An 8394-nucleotide genomic window follows, 5' to 3' on the forward strand; every position below is an offset into this window, starting at 1 on the left:
GAGATAGATAGATAGATAGATAGATAGATAGATAGATAGATAGATAGATAGATAGATAGATAGATAGATAGATAGATAGATAGATAGATGGATGGTAGGTAGATAGGTGATAAGCAGAAAGATGATAGATAGATAGATAGACAGACAGACAGACAGACAGATAACTGATAGAGACAGATGGAACGAAGAAGACAATAAAAGAAAGGAAGATTGTCCTTACAGAACATTCATCCAAATCATTGTCTACAGGCAATTGGTCAATACATGATCCTTGATCTGGTCATTCTCCTTCCAAACAAATTGAACAACCAGGCACACTCCTCAATGTTCTGTCCCCTGGAGGATTTTCTGTCACACTGTCCTTCAGTGTTGTCCCAGAGAGTGGTTATGGTACCCCAACCACTGCTCGTGGGTTGTGTCTGTTGGAGTACAATTTTCTAAGGTTAAAAACTATGCGCCCCCCCCCCCTTGTGGGCCAGCAGGCAGGTTTGGAAGGCGTGAATAGATAAGGGAATGGATAAGATTATCTTGAGGACAAGCCCATAAAACTGACCACTATGACCAGAAAAACCAGCCCACCTCCAGGAATGCAGAAGTAGAGGCCAGGACATGTTTCTGTGTCAAAGGCCAGCACCAAAACTAGACATCCCAGCAGCTGACTGGTGCAAACTGGTGCCCCAACTTAGAAAACCTATGAAAATAGAGTATAAAAGAGTCTCAAATCCTCCTCAGTGTGTAGACTTCGCATACATTTCCCACACTTCTCTCAGTGATGCAGAGTAGCCAGGGGCACTAAAATTGGCCAAGGACACTACCCAAATAGTTTACTAGTCACCATCTGAGTTCTTCACTTGCTTACCAGACTGCTCCTGTTCAAGGAACAATAATGGGATTTATTTAACAATAATGGGATTTATTTAACAAACAAAAACAAAGATACTGAGGCCAAAAATGGCCATTTACCTCACCTAAAACAGTGTCTAGTATTTTAAAGTCCTTAACACAAACACTCCCAAGATGGCATCTTCCCACCACTGTGGACCTGGAATAGGGATCCATCTCACGAAGACAACAGAAGTCACAGCAGGAGATGCTCACACAGCTGCCGAGATGCCCCAGCACAGCACCAGAAAAGTGACACTCGAAACAGCAGCTGCAGCAGCCCAACAACCTGACAAATGGCCACATTCACAGCTCAGCGAGGTGCCTGGCTCCGGGTCTTTGCCTTCCCTGCCAGACTGTAACAGCAGCAAAACTGGGAACAGTTTCAGTTACTTGGCTACTTGCAAAGCCTCCAAATTTTTCTCTCTAAAGCTGACTGCTGGAGGTCTCTCCATATTCTTCAGAAGTCTGCAACAGCCTTCTGGAAGATGGGCATGGGTCACTGAAGATCTGAAAACACTGAAATAGTGAACAAAGAATCCCAAACACTGCTCGAATGCTCAGCGCCAAACACAGAATGGTAGGGGCTGCTTCTGCTTCTCCGTATTTCTTACCAGAGTCTCCAACCCCAGATACCTTGTTCACATTTTCCCTGGGGTGACCCATCCGCCAGGGGCGCCACCTGTAACAGTCTTTGGCTTCAGCCACCAGTTATATTGGCAGTGTAATTTTTAAAAATAATTTAATAGTTTATTCTTACATCATTTTGTGCCTTTTCCCATCTCAGTTGTAATCCCCATGGGCTTCCCATCACCAAACCACCATTGTGCCATCACCATAGTCCAGTGCACTTCCCTCCCCCCACCATTTTTGATCCCATTCCCCACTCAACCCCTATAAAATGTCTCTGGTATATAGTTGTTCATTATTATTATTATTTTCTCGCCTGGTCCTTTATACTCCTGCTATGAGTGAAACCATCTGGTATTTTTCCTTTTCTTTCTGGCTTATTTCACTAAGCATGATTGAAAAGCAGTGTATTTTAATAACTCCTTCTGTTCTGTTCTCTACTCTGTCTCTGGTGAATTGTTTCAACCCCTTGCTCCAGCCTTACCCTGATCTCCCTATGACAGTGTCTATGTAGCATGCAAAACCATTTGTCATAAAGGTCTAAGTGTTCTCTTCTTATAACTGATCTTCTGGAACTCCCCATTTGTCTATAGTTTCAGGCTAGGAGAGAACACAGTGCAGCAGGAATGTGGACCGTGGGCATTTTTCTCCATCTCCATTTAACTTACTCAATCAGGGCCACCTCAACTAGCTGAACGCATGGAAACTGAGGAAAATCAGAAGCAGGAGAAGCTGTAATATGTCACTACTGTCCTGAGTCATGGCTGTAAGTGAAGCAGCTATAGGGTCTTTAGAAGACTCAGGGCCCCAGAGGTATAGGGGATCATAGACTAGCTTCTCAGGTCCCACCCTTATTTACCACTTCCCTAGTTTCCTCCAAGTCTTCTAGGAAGAGAAGAAAGGTGGGTGGCTACTCTTCAGAGTCCTATCATCAACAGAAGTTTTGCCTCTGTTTCCAGTCATGTATGGAATGACATGCTCGGTATTGTGTAGTGACAGTCACATGTTATGCATGTCGCAGTATTTTATTTGTCTATTGCCACTTTGTCTTCAACTGTGTGAGCGTGACAATATTTATTCATCCATTCTATATTGGTGGGTATCTGGAATATATCCTGACTTGGATACTATGAATTTTATTAATCAAGTTGTTATTGTCAGACTCATGTAAGTCTCTTCACCAGATAAGCACTTATTTCTATGAACTTTGCATCATCATGATGAGGTTAAGATGGGGTTTAAGGGAACTGTCCCCCACAATGGCATATCTGAGCTGATTCCTGGTGAAGTGAAGGAACTGGCCATTGACGATCTCATACTAGATCTTTCTGAGGGAACAGCACCTTCAGGTTGGACAGTCTTCAATATGGAGCATCACTTTCAGGCTGGAAGGGAAGTGGAGAGAGATGTGGTAGGAAGTCTGGGCATGAATAGGTTTTATAGAGCCTTTGTCAGCTATGGTAAGGAGTTTAGAATTTGTCATATTTGCATGTAACCTTTGAAGGATTTTCTGCAGAGATAAAATCTAATTTCTTTCTTGACAAATGTTTCATTTATACACTTCTCTTTTCTTGGATATGTTGGCATGTAAATCACTTACAGTAAAATCCACACTTTCTAAAGAGATTTTTGGCAGTTATACCATCAGAATCAAGATGTAGAATATTTCCACCAGCCCTTTGTAGGTAATCCCATCCCTCTGCCCCCAGACCTCACAAATATGGATGTGATTTTGTCTCTATATTTTTTTACTGTTCCAGAATGTCATTGAGAGCTGGAAAGAACATTTCTCCACACTTATAAATAAAAAAGGACCAAACTTATCCATTTTTTTCAAAAGACCTATCATGAGAAATTGAGTGGCCCCTAATCCAAGGAGAGAGACAGTTCCTTCTGCAGGAAGAGAGGAGATGAACGTGGGCTACCTGGGGCAGACACAGTGCAACCTGGGTAGACTTCAGCCAGAATTGGTGAAAGGGGTCACACACACACACAGTGGGGGGATGAATCTGATAAACAGTGCTGGCTTTAGAGTACTTGTTAGTACTCTCACAGTTGAAGAAAGGGGACATGAGGAAAATTGCTTGGACTCAGAGTAACTACACACTCAGCCTACAACTGGAGAAAAGAGAAGAATGGAGTTATGTAGCATGCGGCATAAGACTGAGACTGAGCCTCAATTAGATGACAGACTTTACCCAACCCCTTTACTGAAAGGGAAAAAAAAAAAACCTAATAACAAGTAATGTATAATTACTACTGGAGAAAAGGAGAAGAACAAGAAAGTGTGAGATAGCATGCAGGAAAGACCAAACACTCAACACGAAACAGGCATTGCTCTGGTAAACCAGTACCGCTCCAGATCTAGACATTTTCTTCATTGCAGGATTCATAAGCTATGTGCATCTCATTGCTATGTGGAGAACAGATTATGGTGGAGCAAGAGTAGGAACAGTAAGAAGGTATTGAGTTGGGCTGGAAACAAAATAAGACAGTAATTTCATCAAATTGAAAATGAAAGTCTCTTAGATCCGTGGGAGAATTGGGTCATGGGAAAAACTGGCTTGAAAGCTAGAGAGATGAGAGAGTAGAGGGGTAGAGACAGAGAATCACTATTTACTGGAGGCAGGCACTTCTACAGAAGCGAGCCCTAGCGGTATCACTGTGTATTCCCTACAAAGGGGAGGTTCCAGTTTCCGTGCCCCACCCAAGGAAGGGTGGAGCTGAACAACCAGAAGAAGCTAGAGACCGAGACAGACTGGAAAGAAGAGCTGAAGGAATATGTGGAGCAGAGAGATAGCTCTCGGCCTTGGACCTACACCAGGGACTTGGGGAACACGGAAGGAGACACTTGAAAGAGATAAAGACGTGGGTGACAGGTCTGTGGAGAGGCTGACAACAGGCAACCTTAATCTTGACTTGTGTTGTGATTTTGCTCTTCTGCTTTCCCCCTTTCTTATGATTCCCTACCGGGAGGTGCTTTTGACTTGTGGCAAGTTTTGGGGCCTCCAATGCCCTACTTTGGGCCAACCTATTTGGGCATTAGCCCATGAGGGGATGGGTAAATTTGGGTGTTTCATGGGAAAACTATTTTTTTTAAAGATTTGTTTATTTATGCATACAGAACTAGAGTACAGGCCAGAGGTGCAGGGGTGGTGAGAGGATTCACCAGAGTGGGAAACAGAACAGGCCGACTGACGAAGTACACTGCTGAGGGGAGCAGGTCAGGAGAGGTCTGCCGCACCATGTGGGTCACCTCTGGGGCGGAGATCGAACTCATGCTGAAGTGGCTTTAGCTTCTTAATGCTGTGCTTTAACCCGCTGTGCCACCAGGGAGGGCTGGGAAACTTTTTAAACTATATTCTTTCTATTCTCATCTCGCCATTGCACACTAATTCTACTAAAGTATTTTTTATTATTATTGAAGGACTTACACACTAGCATATGTCTTGTCTTTATGTGGTGATAGCAGAACTCAATTAGAATGTATAGGATTGGGGGGACTCGGGGGACCCTTCATGCTGCCTGCTAGCAGCAGGAGCACTGACTAGAAACTAATTGCTGGGGCAGAGCAAGGACTAGCTTGAAACAAAAACTCCTGGGTCCAGTTGTAGGAGGGCCTACACTTGCATGAAATTTACCTCCAGGTAAAATTACAATCAGGTAATAGTAAAATGCAATAAAAATAATTAGAAAATGATGAGGTTTGAGTTTTAACTGCATCTGTTATTTTTTCCAACTTTATTGAAATATAATTGAAAAATCTGTAATAGACATGTATATTATGTGATTTTATATACACATTCATTGTGAAACAATTACCACACACAAGTTAATTAACACATGTATCATTTCATGAAGTTATCATTTTTTCCCTTTGGTGAGAATTCTGAAGTTCAACCCTCTAATCAACTTTCAAGTACAGAATCAGTATTTTGTTGTTGTTGTTGTTGTTGTTGAGGTCATATTAATTTATAAAACTGTATAAATTCCAAGATTATTTTCACAATGCACCAACCACCCAATGCTCAGTCACCATCCAGCACCACCTCAAGAGCCCCTTCTCCCCATTCCCTCCTGTTTTTCTTTCCCCTTAATAACCACCACCCTCTGAGTCTGGTGTCAGAGTCTAAGGGTTTGTTTTACAATACCTTATTGTTAGTTAGAATCACCAGGTTATACATTAGAGCTTCAGAACTTACTCATTTTATAACTGAAAGATTGTACCCTTTGATGAACATCTCTCTCATTTTCCCCACCCTCCACCCCGGAAACCACTATTATACTCTCTGTTCCGAGGAGTTCATCATTTCATTTTAATATGTATATAAGTGGCACAAAGAAATCTCTGTATTTCACTTAGCATAATGCCCACCAGGTTCTTCCATTTTGTTACAATAGCAATGTTCCCTTCTTTTTATAATATTCCAGTATTTATAGCAATAGCTATATATTTAAATAGATCACATTTTTTATCTATTCACCTATTGATAAGAACATATATTGTTTCATTATCTTTGTTACTGTGCATAATGTTGCAATAAATATCACAGTATACCATCCACAAAATCAACTCAAAATCTATGAATGATTTACAGTAAGATCCAAAGCCATAAAACTCATAGAAGAAAACATAGGGGAAAAACTCCTTTACACTTACTTGACAGTAACTTTTTAAACTCTACTCTTATTAAAAGAGTAAACATGAGGCCCTCCCTGGTGGTGCAGCGGGTTAAAGCATAGCACTGAGAAGCTAAAGCAACTTCTGCATGAGTTCAATTCCTGCCTGCCCCAGAAGTGACCACATGGTGTGGCAGACCTCTCCTGACCCGCCTGCTGCTCCTCTCAGCAGTGTACTTCATCGATCTGCCTGTTCTGTTCCCCACTCTGTCTCTGGTGAAGCCTCTCACTGCCCCTGAGCCTCTGGCCTGTACCCTAGTTCTGTATGCACAAATAAATAAATCTTGAAAAAAAAAAGAGTAAACATGAATTGATCCAGTTGCTTATTTGAGTTACAAAAGCAATGTAATGTGATGCAAAAATTAACTGTCTATAAATCTCTGACAGAAATAGATTGCAATATACGTGCATATAGGAGTCAAGCAGAGCAACTAATTCATGCAAAACAAAAATATTTTAATACCTTTAACATCAAATTTGTCTTTTAAAATCATTCATGAAAAAGATTCTCAAATTGTTCTTAGCATCTCAATTAGTCAAGCATCAGAAAGTTATACTACAACTCTTTAACATAAGAGACAGTTTTTCACAAATTATTTCCTTCTAATATCTCTACTTAACAATCATACAGACTCTTTGACTTCTCTACATGCTCTACGTTCCTTAACTTCTTCATATCATAAGAACTGAATTTGTTGAACACCTGTAATCTGTTGATATGATGTTGTAGCAACCATTTTGTTGTTGACCATATGCAATCATTAAGTCAACTGGTAGCTGGTTTGTTAGTTTCTCTCCCAAGTTAGTTTCTCTCATAGTCTATCTGTGGCTGTGACTGTTCCACCAATTCCTTTTTCTCCTTTCATAGCTTCTCTGAATTTCTGAAGGTATAAGATGAGAGGGTCTACATAATTGCCAAAACTTCAGTTAGACATGGTGAAATAATATTTCCTCCATTCATGATCTCCCATTTCTCTTGATGGCATCTTTCACTGGCTTCCAAGGTTATAATGCCAATGAACTCACATATTCTTGAACACATTCTTTGACATCTTTTGTAATATTTCCTATTTGATGTATGATAATTTTTAGTTTCCTCGCCATGTTTGCAATTGGAAAATACATATTTTGTACTTTTAAACTTTCTCTTGAACCCTCTGTGTATCAGTCATGCTAGCCTCAGCAACGTCATGAGACTGAACAATGTAGTGACTTTCTCCAATATAGTTTGCAGAAATTCCTTGTTGAGAAGTATGTGGTGTAGAACTATAACCTTCCATTGGCATGCAATACTGTCAGAAGCAAGTTTTCAGTGGTGTTTAAGAATACCTGTCAAAAAGGTGGCTAACTTTTGCCCAATTTCAACCTCCAATGTACCCTAGTTAGCTCCCATCTCTAATAAACTACTGGATTACAGATAATGTAGAGCTCTGCTTCCAGGACTCGGCCACTCCTTCTCTGGCAATAATTTTTGGATCTGACACCAAAAGTAAAGGCAACAAAAGCAAACATAAATAAATGGTATACATCAAACTAAAACATTTATGCACAACAAAGTGAAACAGCAACCTATGGAATGAGGAGAAATATTCCCAAAGTATATACCTGACAAGGTGTTAATATCCAAAACATGCAAGGAGCTCTTATAACTCAATTGCATAAACCAGAGAATCCAAATAGATACTTATTCAAAAAGATATAGGCATCACCAACAGGTATGTGAAAAGATGCTCAACATAACTAATAAGAGAAATATAAATCAAAACCACAGTGAGGGATCACCTCAGACCTGCTGGAATGGCTGCTAGCAAAAAGACAAGAGATCATAGGTGATAGGTGTTGGCCAGGGTGTAGAGAAAAGTGAACCCGTGTTCACCATTGGCAGAAATGCCACCGCTATGGAAAATAGTGGGAGATTCCCCAAGAAATTAAAAACAGAACCACTGTGTAATTCAGCAATCCTGCTGCTGGGTATATATTGGAAGGAAATACTGCCCTTGTTCTTAAAATGTTTATTTAGTTGTAGGTTTGGATTTAAATCTGAATCACATCTGTGTTGAATAAGTGGGTCACAAAATGTGTGCACACTTAGCAGTTGGCTCGTGAACCAGAACTAGCAACTTCCATATCATTGCTCGTTCTATGGAACAGAATACATTGCTTTCATAAGAGAAATTTCTCATTTACAGGTCGAGCAAACAG

General features: G+C 40.6%; 1 pseudogene; it reads right to left on the bottom strand.

The window, feature by feature from the left end:
• Window positions 1-6869: 6869 nt before the first annotated feature.
• On the bottom strand, window positions 6870-7478 carry LOC101622396 (annotated as a pseudogene).
• Window positions 7479-8394: the final 916 nt, after the last annotated feature.

The sequence above is a fragment of the Condylura cristata genome, unplaced genomic scaffold (assembly GCF_000260355.1).
Source record: "Condylura cristata isolate star-nosed mole 26May11 unplaced genomic scaffold, ConCri1.0 scaffold00004, whole genome shotgun sequence".
In the NCBI taxonomy this organism is placed as follows: domain Eukaryota; kingdom Metazoa; phylum Chordata; class Mammalia; order Eulipotyphla; family Talpidae; genus Condylura; species Condylura cristata.